Here is a 23,867-nt window from a genome sequence, read left to right as displayed (position 1 = left end):
CAGCGCTGTTTTCTCTTCCTCTTCAATACTACGTGTGGATTTGCAAGGATAAAGTAAACAGTTAGAAGGGATATTTCAATGGAGCATTAAAGATCAGTTATCTGTGTTTGTTCTCTGTCACAGCCTTGGCCTTAGGAGGGCAAACACCAGCAGCACTCTGGCTCACTGCATAAACAGTTTGTAAGGAGAAAGATGTGTGGATTGGAACCTCTGAGGATATTTTACTGATTCCATGTTCATTCTCTTATTGCACAGATTTAAGACCAATACAATAATAAACCCATAAATAACAAACAGCATTTGACATGGGTTCTTTACATGACTTACTGAACACAAATTGCAGCTTTCTAACAGCGATAGATGGAAGGTGCTGCTGGCTCACTGGGTGAGGCAAGACTCTACAAATAACTCCAATGTTTGTGCGTCTTTAATAGAATCAACTTTCTTTATTTGGTGTGGAAACCATGGTGACAGGTACTCTATCTCAGAACTAATAAGCTGAAAGAGACACCTTAAGGAGAGGCCTTAGATTGTTAGAAAGTTGGTTGTGGCAATGTCAACTGGCAGAGCCACAGGTATGTAACAATTTTTCAGTTGTTTTAATGAAAAGAGTGATGAGGACAAGAATGTGGAAGAATTTGGATGGAAACAGAATTATATAGAGTTTTGTGGTGAGAGCTATTTAATAATGTTACAGGTTGCATATCTGCAGAGTTACTGTCATATATGAACTAACCTATATCAACATATATTGATTGATACAAAAAAATTATAATGTTTTCAGGTCAGATCAAATGGAGATCATAGATCACGATTCTGTTAAAGAAAAGAAAATGTATTCTCCATCAGGATGATACATCAGTCACATCTGGTGTTTTGTAAAAACGTTGTAAAGCAGGAATGCAACGGGCTTCCAAATCCAGTTTTTTGAAGTCCTAATTTTTTGGGGGGGGTTTAAAATTAAGTTCTCACAGATAACTATCACTTGATTTTGTGTATGAAAAATTGATTTTTGCTGCTTTCATCAACTCCTGCTATGCTGTGCATTATATTTTGTGATAATATTGCAAGTTTATAACATACTTTTAATATATATATATATATATATATAACAACTACAACCTGAGGACAGTTCTAAAATGTCCCCCAAAAATCCAAACTGATGTTATATTTGTGTCCTTGAATTGTTAATGTAAACCTTTACTACTATAACAATACAGTTCAGCTTCATCTTGAAATCAGAATCATTGGTGTCAGTAAATTCTTAATTGGGGGAAGTTTTCCAAACCTGGAAGAGTTTGTAGGAAAGGATTTACTACTTTTTTGAACTGGGTAGTCTTGGCTATAACATTTCATTACACTTCAAGGATATTTTATAATGGATTGAGTTGGGCTTTTCACATTCTAATGCTTCATGAGTAAAACAGGGTATTATATTCATCTGGACTCTGAACATTCAATTATATAACAATTCAACTGAAAGAAGATGCATTGTTTAGGCGAGAAAACATAAAAGCGCAGTATATGTTCAAATGAAAAGAAATCAAAACTCCTCTGAAACAGCATCAAAGCGACATCAGAGACATTGTGTTAAACTAGCTTGTACAAAACTGTGTGGTAAAATAAAGATATTGAGGACTGACAGAATCACTCAATGTTCCTTTGCCAATAATGTTGGGCTGCAGCTCTGACTCATACTTCAAGAGTGCTTTTACATTTCTTTTTAAGTGAATATTCAGATACATTTCAAAACTGACTTCCCATCCTTATTTATATTATTGAGGAAATGTTACCTGCTGAACTGTTCCTTTGAAGCTAAATGCATGTCTATATGCTTCTGGCACCTATATGGCAGCTATATGTGTCCTTTCCTTTCCTTCCATTCCTTTCCTTTCTTCCATTCCCCTTCTTTTCTTTTCCTTTTATGTATTTTCCTTTTCTTTCATTCCTTTCCTTTCCTTTCTTCCTTCAATTCCCTTCCATTATCTTTCCTTTCCTTTCTTTCATTTTCTTTCCTTGTTTTTCCTTTCCATTCCTTTCCTTTCCTCTTTGGAATCCTATGCCCAGCATTCTTCTTCTATATGTGAGGGAAAGGATACTTTCTTACATAGATGACAAAAATTGATAAAAAAAAAAAAAAATATATATATATATATATATATATATATATATATATATATATATGAATTTATTAAGATGGCACTTCTTTCATCTTTGGCTGTTGCAATCATTTCTGTGCCCTCAAGCTCTAAAAGCAATCATAGTAGGGTCAGACTAAATGAAAGTTGTATTTTTTTTATTGTATTGAAAATGTAAAAAGAAAAAAAAAAATTTTTATGAGAAAATATATTACAAGTTTACAAGTTGTTTTACCTTACAGCTGGCAGGAGGTGACTTAGAGGGGACTGGTTTGGTCATGTAAGAGTTGGGCTGATGTACATGAAATGCTTTTTCATAGTGGACATTGAATGCATTTATAAGTTGTTTAGTTGTTTGTTGAAATTATTCAAGGAATAATTAGTAGATGAGCATTTAATCCATATTCAGAACATGATTCTTGTGGTTATTGTTAGGTTACAGGCGTAACATCAGAAAAATCTTGAGTTAAAGGTTCAGAAATTCTAGTATCTCCATTTTTTGCTTTTTGGAACTATTACACTAAATGATAATGTAACTTCACCTAAATGTTTTGAATAGTCAATCACATTATGGTTGGCAATCAGTGGGAGGTACTCATTATGAAATTGATTGCAGGAGACATGTAGCTCTGATCAGAAAAATGTCAGAAAGCGTTCCTGATATTATCCTGCTCAAACTTTAGGAGACAACTGTTTTATTTATTTATTTTTTTAAAAAATAAAACAGTTAATATTTTATTATAAATAGTTTGTTAATATCTCCTTAAGACCTTGGTTTGAGAGCTGATTTAAGGTTAGCTACTGGAAACATGCACAACTCACTTCAGTTTTAGTCATAGAAGTGATCGCTATTTAACTGTGGAGGCTATGTTCGAAATGAAAAGGTTTTAAGAACCATCGCCTGCATAAATAAAAGGGGTTGTTTTAAGTCAGTAATAACAATGAGAACCTTGATGAAATAAGGAGAGCCTGATGAATTAATCAGAATTGACAGATAATTAGATTTCTGAGTAACCAGATAATCAAAACCCGATATCTACATTTTACGTATTGAAAGACATATTCCTTTCTTTATTTTTTTACATAAAAATGGACAGAATCATTCCCTTTTGTATAATTTCAGATACCAAAGATATTTCTAGACAAAAATCCCAGAGCTTATTTCTGGAATTTACTTGAGTCTGGGAGAAATGTGTAATGAAAAAATAAATAAAATAAAGTCCTGCAGATTTGAGGCTGACATTGTAATTTCTGTTTTGATCTGCCCTATTGCTGACCTGCACCAACATGAGCACGTCAGTAGACATCAGTAGTTTAACTTCAGTGGATCTGAGAACATGAATGTGGTTCAATTTGAACATGCAGCCATTTATTTCAGTCACTCCATCACTAAGAAACATGTTATATTGATTAATCACAGACAGACTAATGTTTCCAAACATTTATTTCTGTTAGTTATGGTGATTTTCTAAATGAAAGGATGACGTATACAATTAGATTGTTGCATCCGACAATGTTCCTATTTAAATCTTTAGTAAGGTATGTACTAAAGATTTAAATCTTTACCAGAAATGTCTATTATTTCTGGTAATGTGCTTTGTGTTCAATCAGTCATGATCTCCAAAATGAAATATTAGACTGTGGTATTTCTATGTTACAAGACACTGCTGGAACCTTCAGCACCTTTTATTAAAATATTTTAACTGTATACATGTGTCTGAGTGTGTATATGGAATTATAATCTGCCATTAATTAGAGAAATTCACACAAAAAATTCAAACTTGAACCTGATTCTTGTTCCCAATGATAACTGTTGCTGAATGTTTTAATGTGATCATACTGCTCTGGATGAAAGAACTGTTCATATGAATCATTAATAGCATAAAATGAATATAAGATTTATCCACGATGACTGACAACATCTACTACAGTATGCTAGATTTTATTAGAAAATTTAAGACTGGAATCCTTTAGCATGATTTGTAAAATCCCATGCTGTTTTATGAAATGATGATTTGATATCTTTCTGGTGCAGCTGTTGCTAAGATTATTTTAGTCTGGAACATCTGTAGAGAGCTGACCTCTTACCTACTAAGATCCTTTAAACAACTCCCTGCCTGTTCTTGTTCAGTGTAGTGAAAGCAGCAGCATACATCTTCTTGCATTTTGCCATGGAAGCCATACCTTTGCTCAGTTATGATGAGTGAGACTGTTTACTTTTTTAACCTTTGCAGCCATGCTGGGAGAGGCAGCATGATCAGTGTTCGTAGCTCCCACTTTGATCACTCCATGCCTGCTGGCTGTAAAAGCATTTTCACCAAACATGACCATGGGAAAAATGTCTACTCATTTTCTTAATGCCACAGTCTGCTGACATTTAGTCACACTTTGGTGCTTTTATAACTGAAAAGCCACACTTGTAGACTTATCACAGGGCTTAATTTGCCTGAAAAAAAATTGTTTCCTGTTAGCCTTAGAAAAAACACCATCTGTGTCTTTATGAATAAAGCAGGTGTCAAGACACACCTTTCAGCTTGGTGACCATCAGTAACAATGAGTCAGAATTCAACAAGAATGCTCAAGGTAACCTTGAGTCAGTGAGTTGGAACACTGTGCTGCTTTCATTTGTTTGAAAGGACCAGAGAGGTTGTCCTCTCTGCACTTATTTTATTGGACCACTACTGGCAGGTGACATTGCTGCCTCACATGCATACAAATGTCACAGTGAGCAGGTGATGGTCCTGTGGAGATACTATTCAATGTTCTACTAATTCCTCTCTTTAATCTGCGTTTGGGAAGGGTTTCTTCTCCTTTCCCCAAAAATCCCTCACCCTCATTTTCAACCTGGCTGGGGGTTTTCTTTACAGAGCATTCCATCATGCAAATAACTTAGCATGACCTTTCAGTTGACCTTTTCTGAAGAAAAAAAACAGCCTTCATGTTTCCACAGGGTTAGGTTTTTACATCCTTATACCTACAGTAATGTTTTAAGTAAGTTTAATAAATAAATACCTCATGTCCTCTAGAAGGGAATGTGATATAACTAGAGAACATTGTTTTATTGTTAAGACTTAAGCATAATAATACAACTTACACAACTGTCAGACACAGAGTTTGATGTCAGAATACATTTGCTGAAGGTACAATTTGTTCATTCAGAATTTACCATTCCAAAAGCAATTACACAGAATACTCTCTTCTCTGAATGCTACAAACACATTTTGTGGAAGAGAGTAAGCTACCACAATTACTATACTGGAAAATAAGGTAGCCTGGAGAGTCTCTTAAGATGTATCTTAAGATGTAGCTTTCCATTTTTAAAAAAACATAGTTTGTGATTTTGAGTTGTTTTGAAATGAAATCGTTTTCACCATTTAAAGTTCCTCAAATTAGAGCACACTAGCATGCCAAGACCACTGCTTCTCTCCACATGTGTTCTTCCACTTCTTCATGCAAAAACTGAAGAGTATTCAGTAACAGTCAGTTTATAATTATCAATATTTTATCTATTTGCTAAATGCCACAGTAATAACAGAACATGTCAGAGATTTACTTCTTAATGTCCTCAGCATTATAAGTGTATACAGAAGAGCTTTCTAGTATATTTTCTTATTTTCCCACTGAACAGCAGACCACAGCAGCATCTGTTTTAAACCATGAACCTCTTCAAGCTAAGGTCCACACAACACACAGTCCCTTGTCACTTCTTCTATTTCACAAAAAATCCAATAGTGTTTTAATTCAATTAGTAAATAGTTAACAAAAGTAATTGTAACATCCTATCAGCAGTGGAATATCTGTCTCCTCAGGACTATGGGCAGGCCTCCAGTGAATTGGTAATGATTTTCCTGACTGGAGTGGAAGAGAACAGCCTGAGGACTTGGCCTGAGATAAGGACAAGTAATGATCTTTGGCCAGTGAGTGAGACATGCTGTGGCCGCTTCCACTCTTGTGGTCTAATTCTGCACTCCAACAAATGCTCTGCATGGAGTCATTGCCCCACTCAAGGATGTGTGCTGGAAGTCCCACAGAGGGAGACTAAAGCTCAGTGTCTGGGATGTGCTGGGAAGTTCCTTAGGGGAAGCAAGTGATGTCCTCGACTATGCCATTTAAAAAGGCCAGTCTTTCATTCTGGTAAGGGGAGGGGAAGAGAGGATATAGAGGGTGGGGAGGGGGTGAAGGGGCTTCCTGGCTGTGTCTGCATGACCGTAACAGATGGCCAACTGGACAGCCACAATGGGGCCTTCTGGTGCCATCCTCATGCTACATATGCTTCACCCTCCGGCTATGACTTCCTAGAGATTGAAATTCCTCACAATTTTTCACAGCCGTCACCATGACTACACAGCCCTTAATGGCTGAACAGACTTCAATATGGATCAGCACATACACACAGCAGCATTAACCACCTCTTCAAAACGTAAATCACCGTATGTGAAGGAGTTTAAAGTTGGTTGTTGGTTATTTGTTTAAGAGACTTAACACAAACATGGATAATGGACAGCTGTGATAACTGCCTTTCAATATTTGTTCACTTTCTGATTTCTTGGATCCAGATGATTAATTAATTTAATCTCTTTCTATTTATGACAGGATAATCAGGGGCATTTCCAAACAATGCTTAGCAGTCATCTGGAGAATCCTAATGCAGCAGTTGGGCTGTTTTCTTTTCAAATGATAAGCCCTCTCTGATTTGTGGAATACTTTGAGGGCAAACACAATTGATTTTATTGTTATCAAAATGGTTCTGCAGAGTGTGGTCAATGAACTACTGAGGCAAGTGGACAGAATAGAGAGCATAAAGTGCTTTGAAGGAATTTAACCAGGATCACAAAATCATCATTCAAGCCAAATCCATCCGTTTACATTCAAGGCAAAAACACAAAGTTTGATCAACTTATAAAGAAATACAATGTCATACAACTGTTAGGGAGTAGTAGGAGAATGATCGTGTAGCATGTTTTCCAATGACATTGTGTGAACAAACTTATTCATGCGTGCTTTTAATTGTTTTTTATTTAATAAAAACAGAAATTGAAAAATTTTGTTTTGTTGACAAGCGGAATACTTACAAATTTTTGCACAAATCTGAAACAACTGGTGTTGAAGGTATGGCAATGAGATGCACAACCATTATTCAGGAATGCCATTGCGCATTGAAGGAAAACAAAGAAGTGGACAGAGGTTAAAACATTATGGCCATTCTAAACCTGACCATCACACTAACGCTTTACTGCATAAGAAAAATGGTTGCAACAGACAAGTATAGAGGTCACTGATTACATGATCACTATTCAAACCGTGCACCTGCAGTGACTTTCTGGATCAAAGACAATTGGTAGCTGGTAAAACTGCTTAATCTTTTATCTTTATATTTTGGTCAGACACATGACTAATTACAAAGAAACAACACAAACACAGCTGCTCATTATCAGCATTCTGTTGTTCTATCACTCCATTCTCAGGGGAAAGTAAACCGTGGCATCTCTATGCCCTTGCCAATACTTTGTGAAACAAACAAAGTTGTGAAGAAGAACTAGGAACTAATTTCATTAGCGGCTGCCATTTGTGACTGATTACAGGGTGTTCTCAGTGGCGGGCAAGGAGGTCTAAGGTTCTAAGAGGTTAATAACCAGTAACAATCAATTACTCACCCAATTTGATATGATCAATGGGGTTTCCAATCAGACAGACAAGAAGACGAGGTGAAGAATACAATAAAACCTCAAACATGCTGAGCAATGAGCAACAACTGAGCTGCACATACATGTTTTATTCTAGAAGTTTCATCTATGAAGAATGCACTGTATCACAATGCACATCATGGTGATAGTCTGAAAAAGAATCCATGTCCCTCAAATTGTTTCAGCATTTTGTCACTTTACAGCCACAAACCTAAATGTGTTTTCTATGGAGTTTCATGTGAAAAACCAATATAAAGTGGTCTAAAATGGTGAAGTTGAAAAGAAAGAAAACTTGATTTTTAATCTTTTAAACCAATAAAATCTGAAAGGTGTGAAGGGATTTGTATCCAGCCTTCCAGAGCAATATTTTACAAAACCACCTCTAAATACAATAACAACTAAAAGTCATTTAGGGTTTCTGTCTTTGGGTACATACAAAATAATGAAATATTTGTTCACTCTTCTATGCAAGATAACCGAAAGCACACTCAAATCAGATGAAGAACATCTGTTAACTGGAATGTTGAAGTCTTGCTGGAGATTCTCATTGACTTTCAGTCCAGATTTCATTCACTCTGCCTGCATGCTTATCCTGGTTATCCTGCTGAAGGGTGAACCTCTCCCCCCAACCCTAGTCTTAAGTCTTCTGTAACATTTTTTCTTCCATGATTGTCCTGATTTAGCACTAAGCATCTTCCCATTAACTCTGACTAGCTTCCCTTTACCAACTGAAGAAAGCATAAGGGTGCCACCACCATGCTGTGGTGTGTTCCAGGTATTGTCCTGTGTCAGGAAAACCAAGACAACAAGAGTTTTTTCTGGGACAGTGATGTCCAGTGTCTGACCTGTCCTTGGTCTTCACAATGTTGTTTCTTCACTAACGTTGTCTAACCAACCTCTAGATTTGATTTACGAGTATAAAAGTAAAGGGGGATAAATATATGTCAACTACACTGTTCAGATTTTTATTCTAATAAAGGTGTTTTTTAAAATGATCATTTTCATTCCCCTTTCTAGTAATTATATTATGCTAGTGTTTAGTATCCAAATTAAATACATTGAAGTTTGTGATTCTATTAATGTGAGAAAATATTAAATGTTTCTTAGGTCTGAAAACTCTTGGACGGCAGCTAAAAACCATTTATGAACACAGGATTGGAAGATATTTGAGCAGATACAGCATGATAAGAAACAGATAAAACCAAATTCCTCAGCAGAATAAATCATGCTCCATGTGTATTGTCAAAAAAAACACTGTACACAATTGATATTTTAATAAGTGCCACTGGTAAGGCTTTGATATCTAAACCTCTGTCCCGCTATTATTCACACAACAGAGTCTAGGCTTGTTATCTGAGGTGGCTTAGTCTCATGTCAAATGTAAAAAATATTCTTTCCTTTCTTTATTCCAATCACCATTGATTTTGAAAGAACTTGTATCACCAAAGCCTACAGAATCCTTGTAGGCTTCTATGTATAAAGAGATAAAAGGCTTCTATCTCTAGATATCCTTAACATTTGGGTTAAAAATATCAGCAGGTCCTGATCGTAGGACTCAAGGACCTGCCAGTGTGACGTGGATGTAGATGTTCTCTGATATAACTGAGCTCTGTAAGTCAGTAAAATAATCTTACTTTGCCCTCAGACAAGAAGTAGTATTACCAAATCCAGCATAACTCAGAGGTGCATGCGGACACTAACAATCATATTGCAATACTAGTTATGATGTCCATTTTTAAAGCTCATAAAAACTTATTTTTCTCATTAGCCTTCAGCTTAACGAACCTGATTTCACTCAATTTTTTATGGATATTGATCTTATCAGTCTAGCTACATTTTCTAAATGCTTTCTTTATCTTATTTATCTAATACTGATGTTCAGCACTTTGTTTCAGCTGCGGCTGGTGCTAAAGCGCCTTATAAATAAAGTTGATGAATGATTTGACTCAGACAGTTGGCAATCAAGGAGAACATTACTGCTCATGTGCCCAATGACAGCTGGTGTGTGTTACTCTCTACCACTGAATGAGCAACAAAGAAGCAGATTAGCAAAACTACACAAACTAGAAACAAAGCACTATAGAAGGGTCAATTTCATCACAAAGAAGAATCCAGAAAAAATGAGACAAAACAAGTAAAAGGGGAACGTACAAGTTAGGCAATGGACATACTGTAAGTCTTAATAGATTTATGTATTTTTTTTTTTAGAAGTTAGTTTCACTTAACCAGGGCTGGACTTAGGAGAGTGTGGGCCCCTGGGTTTGAGCCAAGGTGCGGGCCTTACTTAATCATTGTTATACAGTTGCATATATGTATATATATATAATATACAGTATCCCTGATTTCCTTCCCTTTGGGTGGTCGGCGCTTGGCAATGACTTACTTGTGGAATCGATCCTATCCACAAACCTTATCTACCTACAAGGTCACAAAAATCTGCCACTGTCCACCATGAGAGAGAGCTGACCGAAAGTCCCAACCAGCAGATCATCTCTCCATGCAAAGTTTACAACAGTCACTCCATGATTGCCAACGGTTTTGCTATATTTTGCACACACACGCACAAAAAAAGTTCAGCAAGTCAGATTTTTAAAGATCGTGATGGACGAGAAAATTGCTACCAGTGCACCTTTAATGAATTTAAAGATCATTACTTCAAACAAAATAGTTATTAAAGAAATACTTGAACATCTTGAGTATGTCTATACAACATAGCTTTCCTAAGGAAGAAAAATTTGACAATGTTCTCTATCCATCCTCTATGTACATTATTTATTTATCCTTCTTCAGTTCTATCTTTATCTGTCTCCCTCCCTCTTTCAATTTTTATCAACTGTATATTTCTCTGTTATTAGAGAACCTCTCTTTCTCAGGTTTATTTCCATACCAAGTTCAGACAGTCAGGTTATTTCCCCTCTGAGAGCCAAAATTGGTCAAAACTTTTATTCGGTGATGATTGGATTTTAGCTGCGTGTCAAGGCAGGGCAGGGCAGGACGCACTCGAGCCAATTTGTAGAGTCGGTCCTTCGCCATAGGAATAGGACAGTTCCTACCGCTGCTGCTAGCTGGAAGCTAAAGTTAGTTCCGCTTTTTTAACTTCACATTGAGTGCAAGCGAGCAGAGCAGTCTGTTGCTTTTTCCCACTCACGGTAACCAGTTTCAAAGCATCACTGATTTTTAGCATCGTTTAAAATACAGACCACAGGGTGGGTGGAGGATAACTCACCCTGTTTGGATGTACTCACCACTTGCGAGATGGCTTTCAAAACGTGATCTAGAGAATAATTGTTTCTGATGTTTGTAAAGCTGTTCCGGTGCTTTAAAATTAGCATCCATATTCCCTGCTTCTTGCCCAGTAAGCTCACACAAACTCATCAGTTTTTTACCCAAAACGCAGGATCAGTACTGTACAGAAGCAAAGAAGTTCGCCCTTCTGCCACCTCTGAGCAGAAACCGGATCAGTCAGAGATAAAGATTCTGGGGGACCATAGAACTGCTGTTTGCAAGGCTAACACCTTGAGAAGCAGAGAGGGACGATGGTTCTCTTCCATATCCAATATGAGTTTTAAAAAACCCTGTTAGCTTGGATATTTTCTTCATCACCCCTCGGCCGCGCTCCTCTTTGTCTTTCGCTCCTGTGTTCTTCCGCTGTCATTCATTCTGTTGTCCGCCATCGTAAAAAAATCCCTCCCTGATGCTCCGCCTCAAAGCGTAAGAAGTGTCCAATTTGGACCAATAATAATTAGGGATTCGTGATGGACATTTGCCAGAACAAATCAGACATTTTTTCAACAACACCGCAAAATCCTCTTAGCCAGTGATAAAATTAAGACATTCTGACCTTATTCATTCACGAAAATACAAAGCATCTTTCTGGGCCCCCAAAGCGCCGGGGCTGCAGCCCCAGCAAGCCCACGCTAAAATCCGGCCTTGCACTTAACATCTTCAGAGGTTGGTGGAGATAATAAACTGTAATAAGGCTGCAGGTTCTGTGGTGTAAGTCCCAGAGCCCTGAAGGCTTTTGCAAGCCAGCTTTGAGAGACTCTGCAGCCTGTTTTCAACCTTAAGGTGTTGACCTACCTTATTCCACATCATGAAAGTCCTAGAAACATAGTGGTCCACTTGTGTAAGAAAATGAGAACAAATCAGGAGGACCCTTGCAGTTTGCTCATGGCTTTGAAGTTGGAGTTGAATATGACATCATACACCTGCTTCAACAAACCCACTGTCATCTGGACAATCAGGCAGCGCTGTGAGGATCCTGTTCATTTAATACAATTCAGCCTGATCTGCTGATCAGAAATTCCAGACACAGGTGGAGGCATCAACAACTACCTGGATCTATGACTATATCACAAGCAGACCACAGTTTATGACACTGAAAGGTCATGTGTCTAACTAGGTGGTTAGCAATAGAGGAGCTCCACATTGGACTGTACTCTCACCATTCACTCTGTAGACCTTAGCCTTCCAGAACTAGATGGTGTCTTGTCATCTACAGAAATACTCCAATGATTTTGTAGTTGTTGGGTGTATCAGAGATGGACAAGAGGCTCAGTACAGGCTGCTTTGTGTCATGGTGTAGAAACAATCAATTCTTCTGTGAAGAAGAGGTGGTGGAGGACTATAAGCACCTTGGTGTACTTCTGCTCAAAGAATACATTTTGGTTATATCATCTATGTATAAGGTAGATAAATGCATTTCTACACTGTCTAAGATCTGTTTCGCTCTCTTTTATTATGGATCTTTCTCAATTTGCAACTAGATTATTTTAAGTTAATATTTACTCTAGCAAGCAACAACAGTACAACATTTCTCATGTTTGTAAAGTTCATGTCCTCTTGCTTGTTCTTAGGCCATTACTTTGTGATTCATTAACATATTTGGTCAAATTACTTGTCTGGTCTGGTCTTTAATTTAGATCATAACTGTAGACATATTTTGCCTTTACACCATTGCTAAGTGGGAATTAATAGTATGCTTAAAAAAGTCATACCACAAACCTTCGATAAAAGTTGCAGTCCATGTAGAGGTCAGCCCTGGATTAAAGTAATCTGTAGGACATTTCCCAAAGGGCATTGGATTTACTTTGGAGTCATTAATACTAAAATATTCACGCAAAGTCAAGCAAATCTAATTATTTACATAGGGGGACTGTTTGCCAAAGGACGATGAAAAAATTCTGTCCATAACATAACAGATGGCAGTTCAGAATGGAAGCCATGTGTAAAAGTCAACCACAAATAATATGGAGCTTTTGGGTCTCATGCCATACTGACACAGCTAAATGCCTGGATGTGGCTCTGAGCTTCAACATTGACATCATTACAAACAGTCAGGAATAATAACGGTCACTAACATTCTGTTAAACATGGAAATAAATACAAATTAATAACATAATAAAGAATAACAGCATTACTAGTTTACACAATCCACAGTACTCCTGGAATATTTGTGCCTCCGTAAAGGTGCAGTTGGACCGAGTTGGCATATGATTGGTAGCTTTTTAAAGAACTGCCCCTTTTATTATACAGTGGAATTGGAAGGTATTATTCTGATGTTTCACCTTTGACCTGATGCTAGAACAGTCTTATAAGAGTTTACCTGCATACTGCAAGGCATAAGATTGTATTTAACTAAAAAAGAGACGTAGATTTAACTTGACTTGCGTCGATGTTTTGCCAATACTCAATTAAAGTAAGTTCAGGGAACATTTGGGTGTTTTATGAAGTTCAAATATGAACTTAAATCAAGTAAATAAATCGGTTTATTTCTCTTCATCAAGAAAATGCAAACTTGTTTTTGTGAGGCAAGAAGTTTGCATATGGTTTTTAAGTAAGGAGAACTCATTAGATTTCACAGTGTAGAAAAGTTTGTTGGAAAATATTTTCTCTGTTATTTGGACAGGGAGAGATCATAGCAGATCAAAAATAAATAAATAAATATGAAGTGAAAAGCTAATATGAGACCCATTTTTATTTACAAGTTGCATGCTCTTGGTGCACAAACAGCCAAAAGTTGTATTAGATGTAATTCATGCAATTTATGTAAACTGATTAGTGTGAACAGAATGTGAGTCTCTGCTTAGTTTTACTGTCAGGTTTCATTTTCATCATTTGCTTTTTTTATGCAGAAATGAGTCTGCCTCTGGGAGTGATGTATTTCTTTTTTAAATAATTAGATAACAGACTCAAGGTGAATCTATACCTGACATATTAAAACTGGAATGGCATAGCTGCATAATTAAAAGCATTATAGGAACAGATGAAGGGTTGGATGAAGAAAAATAAAGAAAAACATGTGCCAATTTCCTATAATCGTCACATGGGTTTTGCCAGCACCCAGGGTTGACCACTTTGTTCAGCCCTCTAAGCCATTAAGCTATAAACATACACAGATCACCAACTTCAATGATAAAGCAGTGCTTGACAGACTCTGAAAGAAAGTTTCCCAGTAATCCACTGTTAGTGAGTATCAAATAAAAAAAAAATAAAAAGCATCACTGATGTCAGGATTCCAACAGCTAAAGGAGACCTACTGGACTACAAATACTTTGTGAAAGCTATTAGGAATGGCATTGAATTTTGGACCCACATTGATTAAGACTGTCTTCTGCTGCTACTGCAGCACACAGGTGGAAAACCACAGGAACTACTCAAATGCCTTTAGCTCTGCTAATTCTAAAATTCTGAAGAAATTTCTTGAGGATTTTGGTTGGGGAACTAAAATGGCCAAGAGACTCTGAGTTGATATAGATGACTAGCCTGCTTTTCCTCAAAGTAAAGAGATCTATCTCCTGACGTGTTTGGCAAAGATAACCAGTATGATAAATGCAGGTGGAGGCAGACACATTATCTCACTGACGGCTTCTGGAAATGCTGGTGAAAGGAATTCCTTATGTCTCATTTCCACATGGCGGTGTGGTTGGCGCTCTGTTTTATGATGCACCGTATTCAGGTGAGTTTCCACTGCTGGGCAGACTCTCACTCACCAGGCGGGGTTAAAACCAAACACCTAATGTGTTGCCATACTAGTGCAACAGCAAGTGTGTTGGTTCAGTATGTTTTGTGCCTGTCACAAGCAGTAACATTTTCTGACCCCCAATCATGGTATTGGGTATAGTGTGGCACCAGTAGCTCCACCTATACCATTCCCCCACAGACCTCCAACTGAAATAGGTTTAACAGTCATCCCACAACAGTGCAGTACTGCTAAGTGGAATTACGCAACTCCAGGAGCTTCAGCAAGGTGTTTACATCTGGAAGACAATTTTGTGCTGGTGATGTGATGCTTAATATGGATGGCACTTCACTCAGAAGTTCATCAACTCTTAGAAAGGTCATATATTTAGGACAGCAAAAAACGTCACCCAAGTTAAAGACCAAGACCAATAAGGTTTATTGGCCTCTCAAGTAAATATCTGGTCAAATGTCACATTTTATTCTTAATGTCACATTATAAAGATGGGAAAAAAATGTATGAATAGTAAAAGCCTGCCTTAGTAATAGTATTTAAAACTCATTTGTCTCCTTTTTAGAATTAAAAATAATTACTTCAAAGACCATGTAAAGTAAATTGTTATAAATGACCAGTTGTAATTAATTTTGGAGTGGAGTCAACACTTTGCTTCACCTGTCTATGATTCTGTGCCCTCTTTTTTCAGGTAATCTCCCACTGGGTATGGGAGCTGAAACTTCACTCTTCAAGAATCTACTCCTGCTTCCCCTGTGAACCCTGAACCTTTGTGACTTTATGTTCCTGTTTTAAAAAGTCAGAGACAAAAAAATATGGCAGCAAGAGGAGAGGAGGAGCATTGATGTCTCCTCAAGGCAGGTATGAACTGATTGGTTACTATAAAAAGAAATGATCTGATTTGAAAACTGAAAAAATTTGGACCCAAAATGATCAAAACATCAAAGGTACACAACTTGTTTCCATGCACTGTAAATGAGGCAGCTTTGATTTCTGTTTGATTTATTATGCACTTCAGACATGAGGAGAGTTTTACTGTTGAAGCCTTAAAAGAGAAGGAGTTTTACATGTTGACATCATTTACAGTAAATGCTGCAACTCCAAAAGGTGGCATTCAAGTTCGAAGGTCTCGTAGTGTTCTGGACACTACGTACTTATAGTACACTTTACTGACATCCTCTGCATTGAATTGCACAGCATACACTTTGTAAACTCCTTGTAAGCAAAGTCCAGCTTTTTACAGCTCACACAGGACCTTTGGAGAACAGAAAGGAAAGAAAGACATGCAGGAGTCCCCCGGCCATGCTTCCTACTCCACATATAACTCCTGCATTAAATCAGAGGTAAACAGACTCATCTCCTTTTCACACATCTCCAAGCCAGACTTGTCCATGCAAACACTCCAGCGTCACACACAGCCTGCAGGCACACAGTTTTTACAGATAGATTTCTACAGTATGAACATCTGTGCTCTATTGTTGTCTACAGAAAAGCCCTTTTAAGGCCTCCCATCCCCCTCATCCTTGCCTCCTCTCTCCGCCTCTCTCATCCCCTCTCCTCCCCTCTCTGTGCTGTTAGGCTACAGCATCCCTCTGTAAGGGCAGAAAACGATAAGGTGAGGAAGAGCGACCACTCCAGCTTTACCTTTCAACGCCGGGAGTGATGTAAGGGATTCAGCTGAGACGTTCCTGCTTCTGAGTGTTGGCTAATAACATCATATGACCACAAACCACCTGCTCCCTCTGCTCGGTCATATGACCAGCTTTAGCTCTGGAACAGCACTCTGGGATTTGTAGTTTGTTTGTGTAGATAAGGCCAGATAAAAACATTTTGACTCTAATAATTGCTATTTAGAGCTCAGGAGAACTCTTACGGATTTAGTTTTTATTAAGAAGCTACATAAAAAGCAGTAAACGTCTAGTAATGAGATAAATTAACTCATCATCAGGGTGTGGTCCTCTCTTGTGTATTAGCACAATGCAATGATTTAGAGAAGCATTTGTTTCTGAACATCAGTCTTAACCCCTTAACAAAATACATTGCTTCTCTAAATTTGATAAGTCAAAATTCTAACATACTAAAAAAAGAATTACAGAGCTTGCACAAAATGCTTTTATGAATTATTATTATTATTATTATTATTAGTAGTAGTAGTAGTATTATTAGTATTATTATTAATATTTCTGAACTGGGTTTGAACCGTCCATTGTCACATTCTGTAGGTGCAAATACCAGAGTTGTGAAGTAAACTTTCCTCCCATCTTTGTAAGAGGGCTGGTAAATATTAAAAGCGATGTACTTTCATCTTTCATCCGGACTAGCTAGGGGAGTTATTGCACATATTCTTTGCTTAATCTCTTAATAAAAAAATAGCATTTTGATTTGTTCTTGATTAACTCAGTGCTTCACCTTAGGTAAGACTTGTTTAACCTTAATCACACGTCCTTTATTCACTCCTCCCTGGTTCTTCCTGTTGCTTCCCCGGTCCCTCTGCATTTTCCCCATCTCCCTGCTGGAGATAGCAGGTTTTAGTATTTTAAAGGTGTTGGTTTCCTCCTTTTTCTTAACCATTTTTATCAAATTGTGTCCATATGGTGACTGAGCTCTCCTTCTGTATATACACCTCCCACATTGTTTCAGTAGTTGTCAGATCTTCCTGGCAACTACTGAAACAAACTGGAGATTCCATGTGTTTTCTCCTAATATGCTGTCTTGAGTTTGTCTTGTTGTAATTTTGCATCTGACATTTTAGCATAGGCACCTATTTTATGTCACGTTTTTTGTTTTTGTTTTTGTGTCATTATTTTTGTAGAAATCAGTGTTAAATACTGGGAGGTTGAATGCTGGAACAATAGACCTGGGCTGATGAGCTAACAGGTGAAGATGTGAGGGGAGAGAGAGAGAGAGAAAGTGACACAATTGGCAAGGGAGAGCATACTGAGGTCTAGGAGATGATCTAAGAAAATAACTAGACATAAGAATCATAATAAGATTATGGTAAATAAAAAGGACTAGACACAAGAAATAATCAACTAGAACCATTGAGAAGGAACTGAAGTAAAAATAAAAAAGGCAGAACTAATAGAAATAAGAAACTGGAACACAAATATTAATAAAACCCAAAACAAACAAACAAAAAAAAAATCCTGACATTGTCATGATCTGTGTCTTTCTGTGTTTATTTAGAGTTTTCTGTCCCCTTAAGTCTCTTCGTTGTCCTGTCCTCCCCTTGATTGTTCCCAGGTGTGTCTCGTTTCTATGATTACCCCCAGTGTATTTAGTGTCACCTGTGTGTCTGTTCTTGGTCGGGTCCTCGTCGTTACTTGCCGCCCTTGTCGTTTGTCGTTCCGTTCCTGTGTGCCCAGTCTATTTTTCATCCCTCGTTTACCGGTTGCTACCGGCGTCGAGCCCTGGCTTTAGCTCGGCCGTGCTGCCCGGCATTGGGACTGTTTTGGACTGTGTGTTGCATTATTAAATTCATTATTCATCTTACCTGGGTCCACTGCGTCTGCCTCACCACCATCTACACCGCATATCATGACAGACATATCCTGAGATCCTGACAAAAACAAAAAAAGCATGTTGATCTCAAAGGGACATTAAAAAACATTTGTACTGTATTTTTCAGACTATAAGCCACTACTTTTTTCCTACACTTTGAACCATGCAGCTTATAGCCCGGTGCGTCTCTTCTGTGGATTTTTCTTCAACCGCCACGGGGCTCTTTAGCAGGAAGTGAATCATTGGAAGTCAAAATTTGAAATCAAAGAAGAAAGTGCTAATTTTCATTTAGAACAAGCACATGCTAGCAGCAGGCAAGATGGAGAAATTTTTCAAACTCATACCCCCTCATCATGGAATAGCTCGGTGCAGCTTATATATGCATGTTTCCAGTCTTTTTGTTTTTACTTTGTGGGTGCGCCTTATAGTGAGATGCGCTCGATAGTCCAGAAAATACGGTATACGTACAATTCAATGAATACTAAACACAAATATAAAGAATTTTTAGACCCATGGTGATGTTAAAAAAATCATCATGAATTATTTGAAAGCAGGAGTGATGGTGTGAAGGTGCAGGCAGTGGGAGTCGTGCTGCCCACCTACAGGCTCCAACCAGGTTGGACCCCTGTATTGACAACCAGACCAGCTGGACAGCATCTCTCAGCCAAATGTGAGCTTTGCCTCAGGCTTTAGAAGCAATATAGAGCTATGCCTTGTTGGTTGAACAAATACAAGGCAACTTAAATTTGTAGTGATTCTGCCACAATCAGAGCAGCCATTCCTTTCCTCGGAATTAGGCTCCGAAATATTGTCTAAATGGCCCATGATGCTCCAAGCTGTATCATTTGATCAAGGAAAATAAGATTATGTTGCCCATTATTGTAGGAACAAGAAGGGAATGTTGTATCCTGAGTCGAACATTATGTGCAAATAAAGCTGATTAAAATATTCTTCAACCTCATGTGTGCAAATGACGGTTAACAGCTGAAAGGAGCTCAAAACAGGCAGAACTGATTGGGTGAAATCCCAATATCAGAAAATGATGTTTGTGTATTAAATGTAATGAATATGTTTTGTGTAGCCCACAGAGCTATCCTAATGTAAACAGGGAAGCTTATAATGAGTCACTTTTAAACAAGTTTAAACATGCTCTTCAGGATGCCACATGGCTCCGTGGTAGAACAGGCGCATCAGGACGCTGTAGTCCTCCTAGTAGAGGTGGGTATCCCTGGTTTGATTCTTTTGGTCTGTGGCTCCTTTTTTGTCTGTGTTTGCACTTGTCTGTCATCATCTATGCTGTTATTTGGAGATGTTGTCTGGTCTAGTTGGCTGCTGGATGACGAGAGATAGTAAGAGAGTGAAAGCAGCAAAATGGTGTAGTTTCAGAAAATAAACTAAGACATATTAAAATAAATAACTTCCCTTACATAACTATACAGGGTGGTGAAAATTACAATTTTAAGATAATCAAATAAATTTATTGATTAAAGAGGGAGACAAAAGGCAGTTTTCAAAATATTTTATTACAGAAATTGAGCTCTACAAACCAACCTGGCCTTGGATGAAATTGTAATTAGTATACATCGAATTACAGTGTAACCATTCCAGGAGTGATCAACTTACCAAAATTATACCAAGAGTGCATCAACAAATCACCCAAAATGTCAAAAACAAACCAAGAGCAGCATCTAAGTGAAATCATCCTGGCTGACCAGGATTGAACTAGACCAGCCTGACATTGACAATTCACACCTGCCATGAAAATCAATCATGAGCGCTGTCTCTGCTAATGTTTTGGAAACATCACAAATACTTGAACTCCATTATTATTCAGGCATGGCCTTTTCAAAATCCAGAGCTTAAGCATTACCTAAAAGAGGATCTCCATCCTCAAAACCCCTCCAGTGTGACTGAATAAAACAGTTCTGAACTAAAACCAGCCTTAGCTAAAAGAGGTTTGTATGGATTTGTAAAAGAAAAACAAAGGAAGAACTGCATTTTGTTTTCACTATGGTTATCTTTGTTTGATATGTGGAATACATTTAAGTATTGCAAAAAGCAGAAACAAGAAATGTATGAAGCAAATACAAATCACACCACTGTAAAATAATTCTGCTGGATCACTCGTGTTTGTAACCTGCAAAGCATGCTAAAATGTTACTTCTGGACATTTATTCTGATATTCTTTTTGTGATTAAAAAACAAAAAATAAAATAAAATACATATACTTGTCCTTTTAAAAGCTATTAGTCTGGCCATGAACATTGCTCTCACCTTCAAATAGCTCTGCTTTGTGTTGTTAAAATGCTGTTCTGCTCCAACCACTGCAGCTCTTTTTACCAAAAACTGGGTTTTCTCCTGTGGCTCTCGGTCCCCAGAGACATCTGCCTCACTGACACTAAAAGTGACCTTCACACTCTCCCACTGTCCAAACAGTGAACTGCATATGGCAAGAAAAAAAAACAGCAGAGAGTGTGGCCAGCTGTCCTGTTCAGAGTGACAATGATCTATGTGGTGATCAAGCTGTTAATGACTTAGTTGGACCTCAATGACGGAAAATTCTCCTGCCTTTAAAAAGTCTTTAATGCCATCCATCAATGTGTGAAACAAGCTGTCCAACAGGAATAATCATGTTGATAAAAACACCATAAAAATCTTTAATAGGGCAAATGAATTGAGGGAACATTAAAGGGAATACACCTCAATAGTTGAGGATGTTATAAATTTATAACATCTGAGATGTCTGCTGGACATTAATGAAAGAGCAGAACAGAACAGTTGTACTGAGCCTGTGTAGTATACAATGCCCTGTTAATAAACATCAATACATCTTATTGCTTTTTAAAGCTGTTTTGTATTTCTAAAACACTGTATTCAATATTTATGTCCCAGAAAACTGAAAAACACAAAAACAAAGTATTCATTCAGTCAATGAAGTCATCATTTAAAGGATTGACCTGTTTGTCTAAGCAGAATCCCCTGAGACCACAGAGAAGTGCAATACTCCTGGAGGTTATTAAAGGGCTGTAACAGTTAAATCAATCAAAGCAACCCCACGGTTTAGATTACAGTTAAATAAACATTTACAGTGACAGTTAATACGTTATTCTGATATTTATAAAGTGACTCAAGTATAACAAGCAGACATAAGTGGTTTCTGGAGGGTAAGTGAACAACAAAACAGATATTTTTTAGAGGAGCCATTTTACAGCATATACATTTGTAAAACCAGCTGACCAATATGCTGGTTGCTCAGCTTGAGTTGCTAAATAATGGACTGGCCTATGGTGGAGTGGGGAGGTGAGGGACAGTACCTGCTGATTTGTGATATTACATTCTGGTTTTGGAAACTGGTCTTTTTCCAGACACCAAAAAAACATAAAGTTATTGCTAAAACTGGCTAGGTGTTTTTATAAGAAGCACTTGAACTATTTTGAGAAGCAGTTGAGACCAAACTGGAAGTAGAAAAACATGCAAAATGTGAATTTTGCATAATATGTCCCCTTACAAGCATAGGAACATTACGACATGCAAATGTTATCACCAATTTTTCTTGGAGACGATCCCTTTTTAATCAGATTTTGTTGTTTTCAGTAAGCAAAGTCATTCATTTTTCATAATTTATATTAGTTACCAGAACATGTTAAAAATCTAAAGACTGTATGTGAAAACTGTGTATTTTTTATCCTCTCTGTGATTTTCATAAGGTCTTTGGTTTTGAACTGATCCATGTCATGTTCCTCATTACCATTATTCCTTGCACCTGTGTTGCTCCCTGATTGTTTCCCTTATTAAGCCTCACTCAGTCACATTCTCACAGACTGATTATTGAACGCATTATGCAAGTAGTTTTCCAGCAGTCTTTATCTCACCCTCATTGCTGTGACCTCGCTCTTGTTCCCCGGATTTGCCCCTACCTGGATCTTGACAAACACCCAAATTACGGATTCCCCACTCACGCCTATTCATACGGATAACTATTCTGCTCTCTGCCTCTTCGTATAAGACCATAGCCCATCTGACCCAGGACTTTGATTGAGATTTGTTCTTTTGCTGAACTTGGAGGGGAATCTAGTCTGTCCTCACCGACTGAAGCGCATAGCATGAGCGTCGCCCCACATTAATCAATCAATCAATCAATCACATTTTATTTGTATAGCACATTTCAGCAGCAAGGCATTTCCAAGTGCTTTACATCATATCAAACACAGAAACACAATGCAACATAGAATCAACAATCAAAACATGACATTAGCGCTCTTCTTGCCCAGGTTCACATCCCTGAGGCCTCCTTTCTTCGTTCCTCGGTACAGAACCTAATCAGCAGATAAGGTTGGTGTACATTCCACACACTAACCAATTCTTTTTGAGTATTTCTCAGATCACTGATCTCTTCTCTCAGGCCCCTTTAGTGCTACAGCTGAATAAATAAACTCAAAATAAATCTGAGTTTATTGCTCACTCCTGTGTCGTGACTTATTTTCTGGGTCCCTCTAGTGAGTCATTACATTCTCATAGTTCCTTTCTTCAATTATATGGTATACGCTTGAAAGGAACATATGTTTATATTTCTTATCTTTCCTGATCCAAAGACAGAACCTTCCTTGCTGCACATTGAAAGTATGTATACAGCAGTCCTTGGAACTGAGTTGTCTGGGCTTCCCAGAAAACTCACAAACTGATGAGGAGCTTCACACGACCTGCCAATTAAAGACATCTTTAAAGATGACAGAGCTGGTAGATGACAAACACAATCTGTACCATTATTTATCATGACTAAGCATGCCGTCTGGAGAACCAAGGCAGCATATGCCAAACACAAAGTAGGTAAACAGAAAGGGAGCAGTGGTGGAGACTTACAGCACAGCCAGTAACAGGCAAAAATATTACAGGACAGATGCTTCAGACGCCACAGCAGATCTACACAGAACAAGATGGTGGAGTGGATGAGAGATGAATTGCAAAAAAACTTCAACAGCAAATAACCTAATCTCAACCTAAAGTTATGGAACACAAGTAAAACTAAATAGTGTTTCTCCTGGATCTCAATAAAGTTGAGTCTTTCATCAGACGTAGATCAAAAGCCTTTAGGAGGGGAATATTACCGGTAACTTCACTGGTCCCCAACCAGCAGAGAGAATTGCAAAAGAAGTAATTTTAGCTTTTAGTCAGCAGACACTCTGCAGAGGAAGAAAGTTTTTGTTTTTATTACCATTGGGAGACCTTGTTTGGTAATTGCCTAAATTACTCCAATATTTAAATCTAGGGGCATCCATATTTTCACCAATTTCTATTACTATTAATTGCTATTGAAATATCATGACTTTTTCAGTAGTTATGCTGACACTTTGCTCCATCCATCGAGTCTGGGCTCTCAGGTATTGCAAAATGATTACTTCCTGGAGGCGTGGACTCTGTTGAAGTTTGAAATTTACCCAATCACTAACATTTGTCTGTGTGACATAAGTAATGCACCAGTTTGATGTTAAGAAGCTTACCGGAAATTGGCTGCAGTGTAAACATCCATGATCCAATGTGAAGAGATTAGAACAAAGTATGTAGATGTTAATG

The 23,867-nt window shown here is 37.7% G+C and overlaps 1 protein-coding gene across 1 annotated transcript in view; it reads right to left on the bottom strand.

Annotated features, from left to right (window-relative positions):
• tsnare1 (T-SNARE Domain Containing 1) overlaps window positions 1–16,525 on the bottom strand; it is a 119,408-nt gene extending 102,883 nt beyond the window's left edge. Inside the window, exon 1 of the mRNA XM_028018544.1 lies at window positions 16,440–16,525. The gene's annotated coding sequence lies outside the window, so the exon portion shown is untranslated. The remainder of the gene's footprint in view (window positions 1–16,439) is intronic.
• Between the last annotated feature and the right edge of the window lie 7,342 nt (window positions 16,526–23,867).

This window comes from Xiphophorus couchianus, chromosome 5 (assembly GCF_001444195.1).
Source record: "Xiphophorus couchianus chromosome 5, X_couchianus-1.0, whole genome shotgun sequence".
NCBI classification, from domain to species: domain Eukaryota; kingdom Metazoa; phylum Chordata; class Actinopteri; order Cyprinodontiformes; family Poeciliidae; genus Xiphophorus; species Xiphophorus couchianus.
The sequence above is the reverse complement of the archived record's forward strand: the minus strand, read 5'-3'. Positions and strand labels throughout refer to the sequence as shown.